The sequence below is a fragment of the Eschrichtius robustus genome, chromosome 12, assembly GCF_028021215.1.
Source record: "Eschrichtius robustus isolate mEscRob2 chromosome 12, mEscRob2.pri, whole genome shotgun sequence".
Lineage (NCBI taxonomy): Eukaryota > Metazoa > Chordata > Mammalia > Artiodactyla > Eschrichtiidae > Eschrichtius > Eschrichtius robustus.
Genome location: NC_090835.1, coordinates 73643490 through 73663444, shown reverse-complemented (window position 1 = coordinate 73663444; position 19955 = coordinate 73643490).

Genomic DNA, 19955 nt, shown 5'->3' with positions numbered 1-19955 from the left:
TATAGATTTCCCTTTGTTCCACATCCTTACCAGCTCTTGGTACTGGCAAAAAAAAAAAAAAAAAAAAAAAAAAAATGTTAAATCAGACAAAACTACAATGGTATTGGGTTGGCCAAAATGTTTGTTTTCTTTTTCTGTAAGATGGCTGTAGTACTGCTTAGTTGTCTTTAACTTCATTCGAAACAATTTTGTTAGATAGTATGTGATAGCTGTCATATCAGCATGCATTTTAAAAAAAGACTTATCAGAATTTGTGAATTTTCGTATAGCCATTTTAATATTGAAGATGGAAGAAAAACAACATTTTCAGCATATTATGCTTTATTATTTCAAGAAAAGTAAAAATGCAACTGAAATGCAAAAGAAGATTTGTGCAGTGTATGGAGAAGGTGCTGCGACTGATCGAACATGTCAAAAGTGGTTTCGGAAGTTTCGCACTGGAGATTTCTCACTGGACGATGCTTCATGGTCGGGTAGACCAGTTGAGGTTGAAAGTGATCAAATTGAAACAATAATTGAGAACAATCAATGTTATACCATGCAGGAGATAGCCGACATACTCAAAATATCCAAATCAAGTGTTGAAAATCATTTGCTCCAGCTTGGTTATGTGAATTGCTTTGATGTTTGTGTTCCACGTAAGTTAAGCGAAAAAAACCTTCTTGACCATATTTCCACATGCGATTCTCTACTAAAACGTAACGAAAACGTTCCGTTTTTAAAACAAATTGTGACGGGCAATGAAAAGTGGATACTGTACAACAATGTGGAACAGGAGAAATCGTGGGGCAAGAGAAATGAACCACCACCAACCATACCAAAGGCTGGTCTTCATCCAAAGAAGGTGATGTTGTGTATATGGTGGGATTGGAAAGGAGTCCTCTATTATGAGCTCCTTCTGGAAAGCCAAACGATTAATTCCAACAGGTACTGCTCCCAATTAGACCAGCTGAAAGTGGCACTCGACGACAAGCGTGCAGAATTAGTTAACAGAAAATGCATAATCTTCCATCACGATAATGCAAGACCACATGTTTCTTTTGATGACCAGGCAAAAACTGTTACAACTTGGCTGAGAAGTTCTGATTCATCCACCATATTCACCAGACACTGCACCTTCAAATTTCCATTTATTTCAGTCTTTACAAAATTCTCTTAATGTTAAAAATTTCAATTCCCTGGAAGACAGGAAAAGGTACCTGGAACAGTTCTTTGCTCAAAAAGATAAAAAGTTTTGGGAAGATGGAATTATGAAGTTGCCTGACCTGAAAAATGGCAGAAGGTAGTGGAACAAAAGGGTGACTACGTTGCTCAATAAAGTTCTTGGTGAAAATGAAAAATGTCTTTTATTTTTACTTAAAATCCGAAGGCACTTTTTGGCCAACCCAATATAATAATACAGGTGTTATAATTATCACTTCCTTTTTTTTGTGCACATTTATTTATTTTTTTAATTTTTGGCTGCTTTGGGTCTTCGTTGCTGCACGCAGGCTTCCTCTAGTTGCGGCCAGTGGGGGCTACTCTTTGTTGCGGTGCACGGGCTTCTCATTGTGGTGGTTTCTCTTGTTGCGGAGCACGGACTCTAGGCACGCAGGCTCAGTAGCTGTGGCTCTCGGGCTCTAGAGCACAGACTCAGTAGTTGTGGCGCATGGGCTTAGTTGCTCCGTGGCATGTGGGATCTTCCCAAACCAGGGCTTGAACCCGTGTCCCCTGCACTGGCAGGCAGATTCTTAACCACGGTGCCACCAGGGAAGCCCAATTATCACTTCCTTGATTACATACATAAAAATGTGTTCAACAATTTTTTTCTTGCAAGGTTGCATTCATCATGTCTTTTTAACCATTTCATTTTTAGGTTCTGATTTCTAAGAGTTCTTGACATATTCTGGGTACTAATCCTATAATGGTTATATCTCAAATCTCCTCCCCAATTACACTTTTTATTTCCTTATGTTCTTGGAAGAGAAATTAATATTTTCTTATAGATGATACTTAGTATACTTAAGAAACCCATTCCTTTTTTAATTGGAAAATTAATATTGTCAATTGCTAAATTAAGATGTGAAAATAGCATTGTGATTATGTTTAAAAGGAGTGTCTTTTATAGAGGCATATGAAAATGTTTACTGATAGAACGACATGATTACATGATATTTTGCATTTGCTTCAAAATAATGGGGAGTTAGGTGGATGGTGGATGGATCAGAATTGGCCTTGGGTTGCTGATTGTGGGGCTGAATGAGGGATACTTGGGGTTCATTTTACTATTCTATCTTTATGTAGATTTGAAATTTTACATAGTAAAAAATAAAAAAGTAACAATTATGCAATGACAACAAAATGAAACTCAACGTTCCTGTGAGTTGGCTACTCTCCTTTCATATTAATAAGGAAGTTGCAGCTTGGAAGAATTAGTGACCTCATCAAACCTAGTCTTAAGGGGAAAATTGTTCATTTTTTCCCATACTAGGTTGCATACCTCAAATTAAATAATGCAAATTAAAAATCAAGTTCATAAGAAAGAAATTAATTAGAAAAGTATTTAGATTTAGATGAAGAAACCCATCCTTAAAGTCATAAAGTATCCTTCATTTTCTTAAAGTGCTGCCTCACACTTCAGTGTTAACCTCACACCATTTACAAATCAACTACAGATGAATTAAATATCTAATTCTCTTTTCCTTATGGATAACCTATAAAATAGTACGTTCTTTCCCCACTGACCAGCAATATATCTAAGTCAATGTTAAATTGCCATGTATGCATGGGCTCGTGTCTAAATTCTCTTCTATTGGTCTGTTCGCCCATCCTGCCCAATTCTGTACTCGATAAAATTGACAACTTCTGTAATTATAAATTGACTTGGTGGTTGGAGCACTTTCCATATTGAGCCCTTGGCCATCGTAGCTTTACCCAATAGGCAAATGAGAGCTTCTAAAACTGCTCTCTTCCAGCCAAAATCAAGACAATATTACATCCCAGGAGGAAGTGGTGAAGATTTATGCCACTTAAAAAATATCGAAAGGAGACAGGGATAATGGTGCCCATTATATCCATCTAATTCACCAGTCTGGTGGCTGAAAAATCCAGAGTCTGGAGCGAGTTTGCTGGGTCTGCTAGTAGTAGCCCCCATCACAGCTGCAGTGATGTTAGCAGCTGCAGTGATGTCTACCTTTGCTAGAACTGATTAACCTGGCCTCAGATACATGGTATGTGGCCGTTAATATGGTTAATCTCTTCTTTTCGGAGAATCAGAAGTGGATCACATCTATAAGGAATAGACATCGTAAATCTGATTTTGCTCCAGAGCTTAATCAACTTTCATATTGTGTTGAAGTTTGAGATCAGGTCCATCTGAATGCACTGAAGGGCATACTGATTCACTCTATTGATGACATACTAATTGGTCTAGATGAGCAGTAAGGGGCTAACACATTGGAGGTATTGGTAAGGCAATGTGCTTCATGGGGTGGAAGACAAACCAAAGATTCAAGGACCTGCCACATCAGTCAAACTTTTACAAGACCAGTGACCAAGGGTATGTTGGGACATTCCGCACAAAGTAAAAGCTGAATTATTACACCTTCCATCATGAATAAAGCACAACACCTCTTGGGGCTGTCTGTAAGGTTTGGATTACTGCCGTGCAAACATTGAGTGTAAAGAAAGCCTACAAACTCCAAGTGGTGCCCAGAGAAGAAACAAGCTCTTCAGTCGGTCCAGCCTATGCTGCTTGGACCAGATAACCTAGCACACCCTATAGGATGGCTGAGCAAATCTTTTCTGAAAAAGCTAAGGTACTAAATAATTTAGGCTTTGCGAGCCATATGGTCTCTGTTGCAAATTCAACTCTGCCACTGTAGTGCGAAAGCAGGTATAGATCCCTCCAGGAGGGAGGATAAACAGGTCAGTAGCAGTCCTACGTAAGTTCAGAAACTTTTGTAGCTTTAGCACTTAATTTGAAATGAATCACAGACCTAACTTAACCTTTATGTGTAGATTGAAGTATGAGGTAGGATTTGTAGTTAACTCTCTTCCATATGAAATATCTAGTTTTAGTCATAATATAAAAACATATTCTCCCCTGAATTATGTGGGTGCCTTTGTTAGGTTCCCTATGTTCCAATGGATCTTTATTTCTGGATTTCCTATTCTATTGATGTATTCAGGAAAGGACTCACTGCCCAGGTACAAGAAAAACGGTTATCTGACATCTTTCAGCTGTTAGCTCTTCAGGGTCTGCCTTAGCTTTTGACGTGAGGGCACGTGCTTTTCAGGGTTGCCCCAACCGATTACTGTACCACCACCTTGGTCAGTCATTGGCTGGAGCCTGACCAGAGGAGAGCTTGCCCTTATCCACCACTACCTTGATCGAAGACCTAGCTATTTCTATCTATTTTGGACCTCCCCTCAGGACCAAATTTTCTACATTGCAGAGACTTTGTCAGGTCTATACTGCAACCTGGTGGATTCTCCTGACCCACCTTTCCTCCTCCTTCCCTTTCAAAGGCATTTCTCTTTCAGAATGTTTGCACCCCTAACTCTCTCAGTATCTGCCTCCCAGAAAGCCTGACATGACAAGTGATGTATGTCTACGTTATGCAAATACCAGACTGCCTTGATTATTGTAGCTCTATTAAGTCTTGAAATCAGGAAATAAAATTGCTTTGTTCTATATTAAAATGACTTGGGCTTTCTACTTCCACTTCCAGATGAATTTTTGAATAATGTCAGTTACTATAGAAAATTATTTTCCTTTGGTGTTGTGTTGATTATATAGATCAATGGGGGAGAATGGGCATCTTAACAATATGAATTATCCAATCTATAAATGACATATCGCTCTACTTAGATCTTGTTTCTCAATATTTTACATATATTTATGATACTTCATTAAGAAATCAAGAACAAATCCATTGAAGATCAGCCCTTTTGTCAATGTTGACTCAGTTTTCCTTATTGGAGAGACTTCAAAAGAATTCATTACATAGCTACCATAAAAATAAAGCAAAAAGGGATGAGGGCAGTAACCCAGAGAATTGGCAACAGCAGGCTAGTGAGACAAAGTGAGAATCTGGTGTTCCCAGAGCCTAGGAACCAGTGTCGCGTGAGGCTATCCGGCAGGAGCATGTAACACAGAGTCACTGAGATGATACTCAAAGCTGAAAGAGAAGGTAAATACTTGAGCTTGTCTATCCTCTGCCCAACATTCTGCTAGTGTGCCATTTTCTGAACCTAGCCAGAAGTTGAGAGATTTGTTTACCTATTGCTGCACAAGAAGATGACTGAACTTGGCAGCTGAAATCAATACACAGTTACCACAATTACTAAGGATCAAGAGTCCGGGCACAGTTTAACTGGTCCTGTTTGCTTCAGAGTTTCTCAAAGCTGCAATTCAGGTGTTGCCTGGGCTGCATTCTCATACAGAGGCTTGACTGGGGAAGAATCTATTTCCAAACTCAGATGGTCAGTAAAATTCAGTTCCTTGTTTTGGACTGAGGGAGTCAGTTTCTGGCTGGCTTCTGGCCAGAAGCAGTCCTCAGTTTCTAGAGGTTTCCCTAATTTCCTTACCATATGGGTTTCCCTAACACAGATGGCTGCTTCATTAAAGCCAAAAGGGAAATTGTGACCTTCATCTTATGCAGATGATGTCTTATAAAACATAAGCACACAAGTGACGTGCTATCACCCTTGCTATGTCCTACTAGTTAGAAACAAGTGACAGGTCCTGCCCACACCGAAGGGGATGCTGTTACGGAATTGTGTGAATTCCAGGAAGCAGGGATCATGAGGGCTGTCTTAGGAGTTGCCCATCACGGCAGGGGAACCTGCAAATAGTAGTTTGCAGGGGGAGGGAGGCAAAGGATCTGAGTACAAATCAACTGACTTGCATGAGCCTGATGTCTTAGGTACCAAATATCAAATGATCTAAACCAGAACAATTGTAGCCTTTATTTCCTCTTCTCTCCTTATCCTTGATTTTTCACTCCAATTTCAACCTCTCCCATAGCTAATCACTCTAGAGTGTGTTAAATGTCAGCAAATATGCATTTATCCTTGGGCAATATAAAATGTTGCATGTATTTTTCATTTACGTAACTGATATTGTGCTATAGATCTTTCATTTTCATTTAACTTAACAACCAAAATTGGTTGTTACACTACATGGAGTTCATGGTTTCTAACTTCTGTAATTTTATTTTTCATTTCCCGTAATGAACATCTAGGTTCTTTGCCAACTTTCCTTAACACCAAAATGAATATTCTAGAATATTTATGAATCTGAGACTACTCTGGGATATATCCAAGAATGTGACTGTTGGGTTACATTTCTTCATCTCCTTTCTGATTTTCTTAGAAAAAAATGGAGCTCTATGCTAAACTGACAATTAGACGTTGAACTTTGTACCCTATTAAGAGTGTGAATTTCCTAAGCATCCATGAAAGGCTAATAAAAATAGATTCTATACTAGGCCAGAGAATCTTACATTTCAAAAGGCAGAAATTCCATTGTCACAAGGGAATATAATTTATGCAATGGAAAAAATTCCCATGCTCTTCCAATTTAAAATGCTCTGCTTCATAACTACCAGTTCAAAGAATAAATCAAATACCCAGAGGTAAACTCATAACCTTAATTTTTAAAAACACATGTTTTTAAAGACATTACAGAACATTCAAGTGTAACTATAGCTTTAGCCCAATTCCGTAAACAAGTTTTCTGTTTAAGTGAGATCACTAAAAGTAATAAAATCAGAAATTAATGTATTAAAACAGAACTGATAAATGCAAGAGCTGGCCCTTCTAGGTACTGGGATGGATAGGGAATAGCTTTTTTTTCTTTTTGGTTATGGAGTAGACATATTAGATGATAAATGATGGGGCTTAGGGAGACTTGACCATTACCTGGTCACTTAGCTTTTGACAGACTGTTTCCTCAGTTTAAGCTTACCATCTCTAAGCTAATATGAGATTGGAAACGGGGAGAGGAAGATTTGACTGCAATAAAGCTTAAGAAAACACTAGCAGTAATTTTGGCTTTGAAGGGAAGGAGCTGGTGTGTTTGAGCCCATGGATGTCAAGAGGCCTGAGTAACTGGGTTTATCTTGGTTGGTATCAATCCCTCCCCCACTCCCCACTTGTGAGCCTGAGCCACAGGAAGTTATCTTTGTACCTTCCCCAGGGGGATGGAGGTAGGTGTCCATGGGCAGTGTTGTCTTAAGCAGAAGAAATTCACGTCACCCATCACAGCTAGAGTTTTCGTCTGGGGTCCTGCGTGGAGCATGGTCTTGGGTCTAGCACCTCTTTCAACCTCCCTCCCCATTTTAAGCATGGCTGTGTTTTCTTTCATGAACTTTCTGAAACATTGACACATGAGGTGAGGAATAATAAGTATCGTTTCAGCATGTACTCAGACTGAACTTGAATTTTCATCTTGAACTTGAAATATGATCATGGCTACAAATATTTCTCCCTTCCTAATACCAGCAGTATTTAATTTCCCAGTACAACATCAATAGCAAGACTAGTAATACCCTCTAAATGAACTGAGTGCTTCTAATGGCTCATTAAATGTGATGTTTGCTCTAAGCCTTTATATTCTCTGTCAAGCTATGATGTTTCCTTTTATTCCTAGCTTGACAAAATTCACTCATTCATAAAGTTTGCAAATGAGTTTTTGAAACTTGAGATAATGTGGTTTTTCTCTAACACGTCAATGAAGTTATTGATATCCCCTCCAATACTGATCTATCCTTGCATTTCTGAGACAAATTCTACTTGGTCCCTATATATTTTAATACACTGCTATATTTGATTTTCCAATATTTTTAGACTCCTTGCATCTGTTAATTATGTTGACATAGAGCTTGCTCTTCTCATTCTGTCTATGGTATCAAAACTATGCTAGCTTCATACAATGAATTAGGCAATCTTCGTCTTTGGCATTTTTTTTTTAATGCAGCATATGCTCAAACTCTTATCTATCAGGGTCTAAACCTGGAAAACAAAACATTCCAAGTATTTACTACAAAGGGAATTTAATCCAGGTAATGAGTTAATCTGAAGAGGTGCTGGGAAACAGGGAATGAGATGGTGAGAAAACTAAGAAATGAACAGCTTCAGGGATGCACTACTGCCGCTGGGTTGGGGAGACACAGTAGGGGAAAACAGCCTTAGGGAGCCTGGGATGGGGGCAGCTGGAGAGGCGGAAACCAAGGTGGGCCCACCTGAGTCGGAGGAGCTGCCTGAGACAAAGAGGAAAAGGAAAATACCCTGGACTCTTCCATCCTTCAACCCCTCACCAGGGCTTTTGCTGGCCAAAAGCAGCTAAGAGCCAGCTGAATGAGGAGCCTGGGAAACGCAGCCTGCAAGTTCAAGGATCAGCCCCCTGCAGTACCCTGAGTGGAACAGAAGGGCAAAGACCGAAACTGGGAGCAAACATCAAACGCTGGGATTCGTTCCAGGGTTTTGTTGTCTGAGCAGTGCTGCTATGAGCATTCTTGACTGTGTGTCCCAGTACACAGGTTTAAGATTCTCTATGGTGTATATCCAGGAGCCATTGGGTGTGTGGACCTTATATTTTACTGGAAACCACTAAAGCTCCTGTATGTTTCCCATTCCCAGTTATGTTGAAAATTGTCATTGCTCTGGGTCCCTAGCAATGTAGAGTTTCAAGGATCTTCCACTGGCTCCTCTGAACTCCTTTCTCCACCTCTTATGTTCCCAGAGGCTGACCTGAATGGACTTCATCTCCCAGGCCCTCTGGTCTCTGGCTGGGGCTCACCAGTAGGGAGCACTGGTGAGAGAGCTAAAAGAAGGTGACTACTCCTCCCCTGAAACCCGCGGGGGGAGAATAACAGCTTCTCCCCTTGGTTACTGCACTAACCATTGTGCTTCCCCTACACACCGCCAACACCCCTGTGAGGAATCCCTCTGCAAACAAACCCTCCTCATGTTCTAAACTGAGGGAGCCATTTGCCTCCCCAGTCTGGACTCAGACTGGTATATAGACAGGTAGTCTTTATCATAATAGCTGCCCACCTGGCGCTTCTGTAATCTTGTCTAACTTCTGTTCCATGATTATTAGTGTTACCAGCCACCTTCACGTTAACTGGTTATTTCTGTTTATGTGAACTCTGTTCACAACTTGCTATTGAGGACTTTTTCTTACTGATTTATGGGAGTTCATTATATAATCAAAATACTAGTCTCTTTTAGTTTGTATGGTGCAAACGTTTTCTCCCAATTTAGTCTTTTCCCTCGGATACCTCCTTAACTCTTAATTCTTTATAGTAAATCATTTGACATTCTTGTGTGCTTTTTACACACCAAAGGATTCCTTCTACCTTACCCCAAGAAGACAATGTAGAATAAGCTGCCTTTTACATCTACAGATCTTTGTATCTGCAGTTGATAGACTTTTGGCCCATGACAGGATTCATACTCGAGTTCTTTTCCCCATATGAAAACCTCCGTCCTAGACTCATGTATCGAAGCACTCATTCCTGCTCCAGCCACCCCGTGTCATTTTAAACTTCTGTGTACTCGAGCCTATTCTGGCCCTTGCCTGTTGTCTACCCTTTCCACTAAATCTTTTATCATAGAATCCTAGTTAAAATCCCTGTGTGATGCTCTAACATCTGATGCATCCCCGAATTGGCTTTGTTGACTACGTCATCCCTCTGCAATGGGTTACCTTCTTTCCATCTCAACATGTCTGCGTGCTCGCTTTTATGAACAGTACAGGTAAATTTTACACCTGGAAATGGGCTGTCAGGCTGTTGGGTGTATGCGTGGAGGGAAGGGGCAGTGAATCTGGTCAGATGTGGATTTGGGTTTTGGGTTTTCTTGGTACTGTTGTAACTTTCACCGCTTCCCATTTCTCCAGTGGAGCCTGCTTTTGCCTTATGTTTACGGTGCCAGAGGCTTTTCCTCAGTGTTCCCACCCAGCCGCGGCTTTCAGCTGTTCCTGTGCCACAGAAGGGGTCTCTCTCCATGACCTTGCCCTGCCCCAGCAGTAGACTTCTGTGCTTGTTGCCAGTGCTAGGCTCGGGATGGGGGGTGGGAGGGGGTAGGGCAGAGTGGTCCTCTGTTCTCCTTGTCCAGCCTTCATCCCAGTCTGGCTGTGTTCCTGGGCATCTGGAATGGGGGTTTCTGAGCGGCTCTGCCCCATCCTCATGGCAGCCACATGCCCTCTGCTCTTAGCGGGAAAGTACATTCTGCCCCTTCCCCAGCAGCAACGCACATCCATTGGTGTAGGAACGGGGGCAGGCTCCGGGGTTTCCTGCTCTTCCCTCTCCCAGAAGCTGTGGCTCTTACCTGTAGTTCCGGCAATGGGAGAGAGGGAATACCTTCCCTCCTACAAAGGAGGATGGGTTTTGGGTCTTGGCCAGGCTCGGGGAGAGGAGAGAATTTCCCACCCCTCTCCCGGTGGCATAAGGCTTTAGTTCCTCCTGAGAGAAGGTTCAGGGAATGAAGAGGTGTTTGTACCTGGCCTCCAGCATCAGCCAGTCCTATCCCGCAAGCCTGTGCCACCGAGCAGGGCTCTGGTCTCTGCCCCAGTCTTTCTCATGAATAGCCGGCGGGGATCCTAGGCAAAAAGCCTGAGAGCGTGAACTTCTTGTGTGTTTCAGAGCTCCAGATATTCCAAACTTTAGCCCACGCTTGGCCTTGAAGAAGTCCTTAATGTTCTACCTGATTTTCCTTACCCACCTCTATGCAGGGGCTTCCATCCCATCTTCCTGTGCTCTGCTCCTCAGAGGGGATTAGCGTGTTGGAATTTAACGCCTTCATTGCCTTGCAACCTCAGCTTTCTGGGATCAAAAGTTAAAATTTTGTGGATCATCTGGCTTTCTCTTAAGGCAAGAGTGTTCTCTTGAGGATTTCTACATTCTAAATAAGTAGTACCTCGTCCCAAAATCTCTAATTTGCACTATGAGTTTTTCCCTGACCTACGGATTATTCTACAGGTGAGACTCTTAATTCCCAAATAATAGGATGATTTTTTTCAGTCACTTTTGTGAATGATTTCCGGCCTATTTGCCTTTCATTGGTGCTCATTCAGTATAACTTGCCTTTTGAAGTCTGATTTGCTTTTTCTTTGCAAAAGCTCTGCACATGCTTAAATGTGTTTGCATTTACTAGATGTGCAGTGTGTTGTGTTCCAGCTTGTCATGGTGGTCAGATCTCTCATATCCTTACTGATTTGCCTACTAATCAACTGAGGGAACTATATTAATATCCCACTAAGTTTATGCATTTGTCTTTTACCTAGAGAGAACTACAAATTTTGGTTGATACATTCTGAGGCCCAAAACCATGAGTCACTTTAAAATGATAGTCAATTTGAGATCAAGTTATTATGTGTACCCAGTATGTTTTGTCTGACATGTTAATATAGCTTTGGGCTTTGTTTAACTCGTATCTTTCTACCTCTTCAACTTTCCTGCATCCCTAAGTTTTGGATCTCTTTTGTGTATATAGAGCTAGATTTTCTATGAGGCCTGAGAACTGAAGCACTTAGCCCTTTGTTATTACTAATATTTGGATTTAAGATTTATTCCACATGGTCTGATTCTTCTCTTCCTGCTCCTTTTTTATAAATTTATTTATTTTATTTTTGGCTGCGTTGGGTGTTCGTTGCTGCGCGTGGGCTTTCTCTAGCTGTGGCGAGCAGGGGCTTCTCTTCATTGTGGTGCACGGGCTTCTCATTGCGGTGGTTTCCCTTGTTGCGAAGCACAGGCTCTAGTCGCACGGGCTTCAGCAGTTGTGGCATGTGGGCTCAGTAGTTGTGGCTCATGGGCTCTAGAGCGCAGGCTCAGTAGTTGTGGCACACGGGCTTAGTTGCTCTGCGGCATGTGGGATCTTCCCAGACCAGGGCTCAAACCCGTGTCCCCTGCATTGGCAGGCAGATTCTTAACCACTGTGCCACCAGGGAAGTCCCCCTACTCCTTATTTTAAACTGATTACACTTTTGTCCCATTATTTCCTTCTGTTAATGAGGTTATATTCTTTCTGTGATACTAGTGGTAATGTTAAAAGTTACAATATGAACTAGCTAAGGCTGATGATCAGTACTTTAGCTCTCTACCTAGACAACTTTACACATTTAAGGTGTCACGACCTATTATGGTTATATTTATTAATGTCCAGATTATTCTATCTTCGGCGAGTGGGTACCTCTACTGGTAATTTAGAATTCTGGAATTGAATCATTCTCATCCGCTTTATGACAAGGAGACCGTATTGCAGGCGTCAGTGGAGTGGTAATAACTCCCGCACGCTGTACCAATGATTCTCACATTTTGGTGAGGATCAGAATTACCTGGGGAACTTGGTGAAAATACAAAGTCCAGACACTTTCCTGCTTCAATGAGCCTGGGCCTCTGTGCTTGACTAGCATTCCAGGGGATTTTTGATGCTGAGTTTGGGAACCTCTGTATTATAGCATCATAATTACTGTGGTGAATGGGGATGATGGAGTTCGGAGGGGATGTACTCGCACATACAATTTCTCTAGCATTTGAGAGACGGGTAGGCAATAGTGATCACAGGGATTGAGAAGTTGGTGGCTACTGACCAGAGTAGCACTGAAGAAAAATGGGAGCTCAGTTCAGCTAAATACCAATTATGGCTGTAGAGGATGAGAATTCTCTAAATGATACCAAAGTGCACGTGTAGCTGAGAATCAGGCCCAGTATATGATCAGGACAATAGAGTTACAGGGATGTTAATTCTCACCCTGGCAAGCCTCGTACACTAACATTGGGCCCTGATAAATTAGGATCCTGGTCCAGGGACATCTGGACAGATGCACTTCAGATCCTTGAACCACCCAGTTTCCCAGAATCCTCTGGCCCCCTCCTTTTGCTTAAGGATAATGCAGAGACCTCACCTGAGGCACATCGCTCACAAGCTGATGGTTGCTCCTTGTAAGTGAGGCCCCGTATCCCTCACAGCTTCTAGGACAATTACTGGTGTCAAGTCCAGCATGGCCCCAGTGGGGCAGTCTGTCCTTGTGACAAAAGGGATTATTCGCCAAAGGATCTATAGGACCTGATGACTCTGTCAGTAGGAACTTAAGACTTAGGAATGACTTAAAGGTGCTGGAGCAGGGGGTACAGAACACTAGGCTGGATGATGGAGAGTTTATGGGGTGCTCTCACAGGACTAATGTCCTGGCAAAGACACATGGAACCAGTCTTAATATGCTTCTGGTATAGCTACCAGAAGCTTCGGGCAAGGGAGTGGGTATAGAAAGCTGGCCTATAGCATCAGTCCTAAACATGGCTGTGCATTCACATCATGTAAAGAGTTTTTAAAAATCCTGACCCTTAAACTTCCCATAATCTACACATTTCAGGAGACGAGGCCCAAGCATCAGTATTTTTAGAACTCCCCAGATGATTTTAACTTCAGTCAAGTTTGAGAGCCACTGACATGCAGCAAAATGAGGAGGAGATGGCAGTTACCTCGGGAAAGTCTTAAGAAAGGATTCAGAGTGGGCTTTTTTAAAACCTTTATTATACATCACCAGAGAAGCCAGGATGGTCCCCAGGATGCTCTTGCGGTCTCTCCTTTCCCTAAAACAAGGAAGGTACTAATGATGGAAGGAACCAGCCTCACTGAGAAATGGGGGTGGCTGCCTTCTACTGACCAGGGTTGAGAGGAGTAGAGGTTTATGTTGAACTGGACTCACTGGTGTCCATAGGGATAGTAGGATTTGGAAATAGCACAGGTCAGGCAATAACAGTTGATCACATCCACATGGCCATAAAGCCAGAACAGCAAGCGGAAGGTCCTGATCCACAAGGCAATTCGACAGTGTGTGTCTAGTGCGAAAGATCGGTGGCCACACAGGTATTGACCTGTATACCAAAAGATCAAGAGTGGGTGAGAAGACTTACACCAGCTGCTCCAGTGGGAAGCCACTATCCCTTACTCAGTTCTCACCTGAACCAGTACTAGTTAACTCCCCTTGAAGAAAGAACTCTGTTGCTATGTAATACTATAGCAACTACATACAGTAGTGATTCCCCAAAGTTCATCCCAAAAGGAACCTATGGTCACTTACTTAAGTAACTATATTTCAGGAGTTGTTGGGTAAAGGGTTAGACATGTTAATATGAAGGATGGAAAAATGCTTATGAATTTCCAGCTGGACTAAGGATGTATGAAGCCAGTTAACAAAGTCCTCAGTCAACTAGTCCAACGAGTCTGCAGAACAAGGGATCTGTGAGGGCTGCATTGTGAGGCTTCAGGTTGCTCAGAGCCTTGCCTAGTGGCGCCTCCTTCTGAAAACATGAGACCATTGGAGACCCTCTGAATGCACATCAGATGTGTGTGGGAGTCTATAGTCCCTGGGGAAGCTCTGGCAGTGGGAGAAAGGAACTGATGGATAAACTATTCCTTCTCAGTTGGAGGGATTTGGGGGGAAATAACTTCCTTGCCCTCTCTAAAGACTTCCAGGCAGACTGAGAAATCAGTTTGTCAGAGAACTATGGCCAACTCGAAAGTACTCTTGTCATGTTTGCCATCCCTCCTTCACTTTTCCCATTTTTCTTGGTATTTTACTTTATTACAATAAAGTGTCAGAACCTGTGGCAAAAATATTTGCTTTGCCCCAGAACACCTGGCCTAAAACACTCCCCTATTAACTGTTCTTGCCAAAATAATGCAGGCTTGAATCCAAAAAATGTCGAGATCTAACTTTCAATTTATAGAAGATAGGGACAGAAGAACACGACAGATGACACCATGGGAATAAAATCTGCAAATCTAGATTCTAGATCATCTGCCTTGTAAGTGGTTCCAATTTCAAGGAACTATTAGTTAAAAGAAACTTGGATGGGCTTGAATTTGGATCCTAATTGAAAATAGAGGCTTCAAAGGTATTGGTAAAACTCCATTTCTTGGTGAATGATTTATACACATAGATGTTTACTTAATTAGTCTTTATGTCATAAATATTCATAGAACAAGAAATGATTAGAGCAGGTCAAAAATGGGGGTGAACAAAATTGGATGGGACAGCAATTGGGTTTTTAATTAGGAGGAGGATTCTAAGTTAGGAGGAGAATCCTAACTAAGGCTTCAGTGGTTGGGGGAATGTACAGAATTGGCAAGAGGTACAGCATTCAGAATTGTGAGCTGTTGAAGGTGTGAGAAAATGGAGATCTCAAGAATGACTCCAAGGTCCTCAGAAGTGATCAACTCAAATGGTTGTACCCCTTACTAAATAAGGGGCAACATAGAAATAAGTTCTATTCTCTTGGGCCTTGAGATTCCTACAGGTCATTCGGGGGAAACAGACATTGGCAATTAGAGGCTGAATGGAAGCCCAGGAGACCTGCAGATGCGGAAGTACTTGTGGTTGGTGATTGACCCACGTCTTTGTTTCAGATTCTGTTTTGAGAGGACTCAAGTGGAAACTGAAGCACTGGTAGTTTATTGGGAAAATAGCATGAGTGAGAGGTAGTGATACCGAGCAAAGACTCACTGCCCAATGCACATAGAAACCAATACTGTGGTACCAGCTTCTGAGAAAAGAAAGCTTTACCGCAAGGTCACTGGCAAGAGACAAGAGGCAGGGCTCAAACCTGTCTCCCTAGTCCAGGGTTGGGGGCAAAATTTAAGGGGTTAGGGGAGTTTCAAACGTGGCTGATAGGCTAGTCTCAAATCAATCCTTATATGGTAACAAAGCTACTTGGGCTGCTGGAAGCTGAATTTCTCTTATTGAAGAACGTCTTGCTTTGTAAAGGGCTCAGGTGGCAACATCACTATTACTTGGGTTCTGTAGACTTAAGATTCTTGGTTCCAGGGTCATCCTGGGGACGTGGGTTCCCATCTTGCACATGCACAGTGCTGTTCCTGTAAAATAACTCAAGGTTTGATTAATCAACAGTCTGCTTAAGGAAGCAAAACTAGTTTAAGCTGGTCAGTGTCTTACATGCTGTTTCAGTAGTAGGGAAATTAGACAATACAAGGATTTATTGAGTTGGTCACCACTTCAGGTGATTGACTGCTCCATCCCATGGGAACTTCAAGAAAGGTCTCAGAAGAAACAGGGAGGCATTTATTCAAGAGGCTTCATTGCCCCTTTTGATCAAGTTTTGCCGAGTGTAGCTCCATGGTTTTCTGGGTTACATGTATCAGCACTGAGCAGATTCCCACAGGCATCTATGTGGCAGTGTCAGAAGCTCTAGGACAGGGTACCAGGTGGGTGAGATGATGTTGGGCTGATCTTAGGTGGGACTGGTCCCTGTAGCAATGGCTTAAAGATGAGATCAAAGAGGTTGAAGTGGTGCAGAAACATCTCCCATCCACTCCAGGGGAGTATATAGAAATACATACAGCTGAGCACCTGTTGAACACCAACTTTTAAGGGACAGGCGGAGCGAGGTGCCTGGAGGAAAACTTCAAGAATGAATAGTAAAAGAGAGAAGAAAAGTTGCCACAAAACCCAAGAGAGAGGAGTTTTCAGGAGGAGGAATTCGAAAAATGGTGTCAAATCAAACAGTAAATTCGGTCGATAAAATTGGGAAGTCATTAGCTAAAGTCTAGTTCCCAGAATGAAAAAATAAATAGATCAAGGCCATAACATACTAACCAGTAAATGGATTGTGATCTGGGTAGACAAGTGACATCGGTATGTCTGTATACTTATGTCATATGTATACACTGCTGTATTAATGTAGTATGTATATTTTTAATTCTCAAATATCATAAAATACCTTCTTTAATACAAAACCTTTCTTCACTAAAAATGAAAACATTAATTTGTCAATGATGTGAATAAAAGTGCTCTATTTTCTAAAGTTTGTTTTTAACACTCTGATACAGTATTTTGAAGATCTTAGTTTGTTTTGATTCTTGGTTTTAAGGGTTGTCATAGCTGAGAAATATCTTGTACAAAGATGGGTAGCTCCAAATGAACTACACTGTTGGCGCTTATTAAATTGTGAAACTTACTGTTTAGTTCCATCTACCAGTTACACAAAACTCTGTTTTTGAGACTCTTCTGGAAAACTCACATCTTCTGTCAATCAATTGTTGCAACTAATTGGAAGGTATAGTATTTCAACATCTTTAACCAATTAGCCCAAACCTGATGAAATTGTTTGAAAACAGAATCTTCTAATCTGTTTTAAAACTCTTCCAGATTTTAGTATGCAGACACAAGAGATTTTAGACACTTTTTTCAGACAAAAATCTCAACATTGGAATCATGTCAAAACGTGCTTTTACAATACTCTGTTCTCATAGCATGAATTTCTTCAAAAGCAGTTTGTCCTATCATTGCTACAAGTTCGCTTGTACCTCTCCAAGAGAGTATCCTACTATCAAAGTCAGCAAATGTGGAACATTTGAAATTTTGGAAAGACAAATGCATAACTCATCTTTAAATATTTTCTCTTTTTGTAATAGGGAATGATGAATTTTTTATACCATGGACATTTGGTTCTTATTGCAAAGTATCAAAGAGTCAACTATGGTTTAAGAGTCTTGCTTTCATGAAATTAGTCCCATCAATGACAACTTAACACTATATACGCTATTTTCAACTTCCTCCTGGTAACTGCCTGTTTGTGAATGATGTGATGGATGAATTGCACATGTGGTGTGATATCCATAAACCTACTGATATCAACTGTGGTTACACTTATATTTTCCATGAAGGGGTCATTTCATGTTGAAGGTGGCTCACGAAAGTGATTTTAGGTGTATGTCATTTTTGAAATAGAATCTGACAGATACCATAATCTAAGACATGTTCAAAACATTTGTACTTTCATCCAACTGTATAGCAATCTTCCACACTATATAATTTGTTCTAGACTTATTTCTTCAAATCATCTTGGTTCATGTGTCTTCCTCACATGGCACTTTGTATTTAAAATTAAAAAAAGATGTATTTTCCATGCCTCTGCCAATGGTATTTGGTGATAAAGGAATATATTTGGTTTTATTTCCAATGTGTTCTAGCAATTTCCATCATGGTAGAAAGAGCCAAATGTTTTCCCCAATGGTAGATGGATGTTTTATCTTTCATTCCTAAACATTTATGGCTAAATTTAGTGAAATCTTGTGGAGTATTGGAATAATTGCATAACTTTACAGAGCACTGACAGAGTTTCTCTATATTCTGAATACTTAGTATAAATTTAACCTGTCGAGTCACTGTGTACATTAAAGAAGAGGGATTTTTCTACTGATGACAAACACTACCCTAACTGTCTTAATTTTCAATTAAATCTTTTGGTAGATTTATTGAACTATTATATCTCTTAACGTGGCTATTGAAGAAGCACACTAGGAGTAGAAATTATCAGCTTCTCTTATTCTCAGGGGCTTGCATTAGTTTCTTCAATCTGTAGTTTCACTGTAGCAGTCTAAATCATACACCACCTGTGTTGAGGATTAGTTTAGTTAAAATAATATCCCCCAATCCACTTAGGGCAGCACATTGTGGAGTGAAGGCAGAACCATGCCTGAGGGAGCCCCGTCAGCACCTCCAGGCTGGAGAGCTTACTCTTTGCTCACGTCTCTGGTGTCCCAGGTGCCCCCTGACCATCCAATGCACAAATGAACGGGGGTCAACCTGTGTGTCCAGTGTCCTTATCAGAATTCACCAACATTAATGTGAGTCTCTACACCCCAAGAGATTTTATTGGGGTAGATTGAGGGTACATTCACCTCAATTTGGGATCTGCTGATATAATGAATAAACACTTCAAGGAGCTGATCTGTGAGGAAATCAGTAATAATTAGAAAACTTTGGGAGATTTTTAAACTAGATGAGGGAGACAGGAGTATTAAGCTGTGGGGAAGGAACCTCTGGAAGAGAAGTTGAAGGTGCAGGAGGATGGATGGATATTCAGTAGAGTATATCAGAGAAAGGGAAAACTTGGGCTTTAGGAAACATGGAAGGATTAACCTCAGAAGAAGCCGCTTCCTGATAAGTTGAGGGGGTGGTGGAAGATCCTAAGTAACGTTCGTTCATGGTGAGGATAGGGGGCTGAAGGAGGGGGTGGTGAGGACTTGTGCTGAGAGAAAGGGGCAATAAAATGTTTGTGGAAGAAACCAACTTGCAATAGCTGCCATATATAATGAGAGTTAATGAAGAGTACAAGTCAGTTTCTTAGTTACAGGATAGTTATCTTGTCCTTCCTCAAAGAACTAACTGGTTTGTGAGGGAGCTGCAGTTGCAGTAGCCCAGGGATCCTGTAACCATAAGACCTTGCAGAGTAAGGCTCTGGGCTTCATACAGCTATGAGTGTCCTAAATGCCCAAATACCGGGTGATAACAAATAACAAGGCACTTCCACCTTCCAATGAGAAGATGTAAGTGTTTTCTGGACACTTGAATATACACTCTGAGTGCTGAAAACTGTCAAATGTCTACCAGTTGGGTTAGACATACATTTAAAATCATCAGACATTCTTGAAATACTGCTTTTTCTAGTCACATAACAATTCACTCTTCATATGTAGCTTTAACATTTGTGTCGTCACTAGTGACACACCGAGTCATCTAAGTTTTCCAGAGCTCATGTGCTTAGTCATGTGACAGGCAATATTTAAATCAGACACAACTGCAAGAAACTTGATCCCAAGCCATGGGGACCCATTCACATCATGTAACACCAGTCTTTCCCCTTATTCTTTCTATGATCATATATTTGTCTCCTATAGTGTAACTTACTCTGCTTTTTAAAGTGATCCCTCAAAGACTTCATAGTGACACCTAAAATTTGGTTGAGGACACAGGACATACCCCAAGGGGTAATTAATGATCTGGTGTTACTGTGTGTGCTCATGTGTGTTTGTGCGTACACACTGCTCACTGCCTTTGCCAATTCTGTCAGGTGACCTCTAGCAGTCCTGAACCAGCATGAATTGGGGTCTTTTCTGGTTCATGTGTCTTCCTCACATGGCACTTTGTATTTAAAATA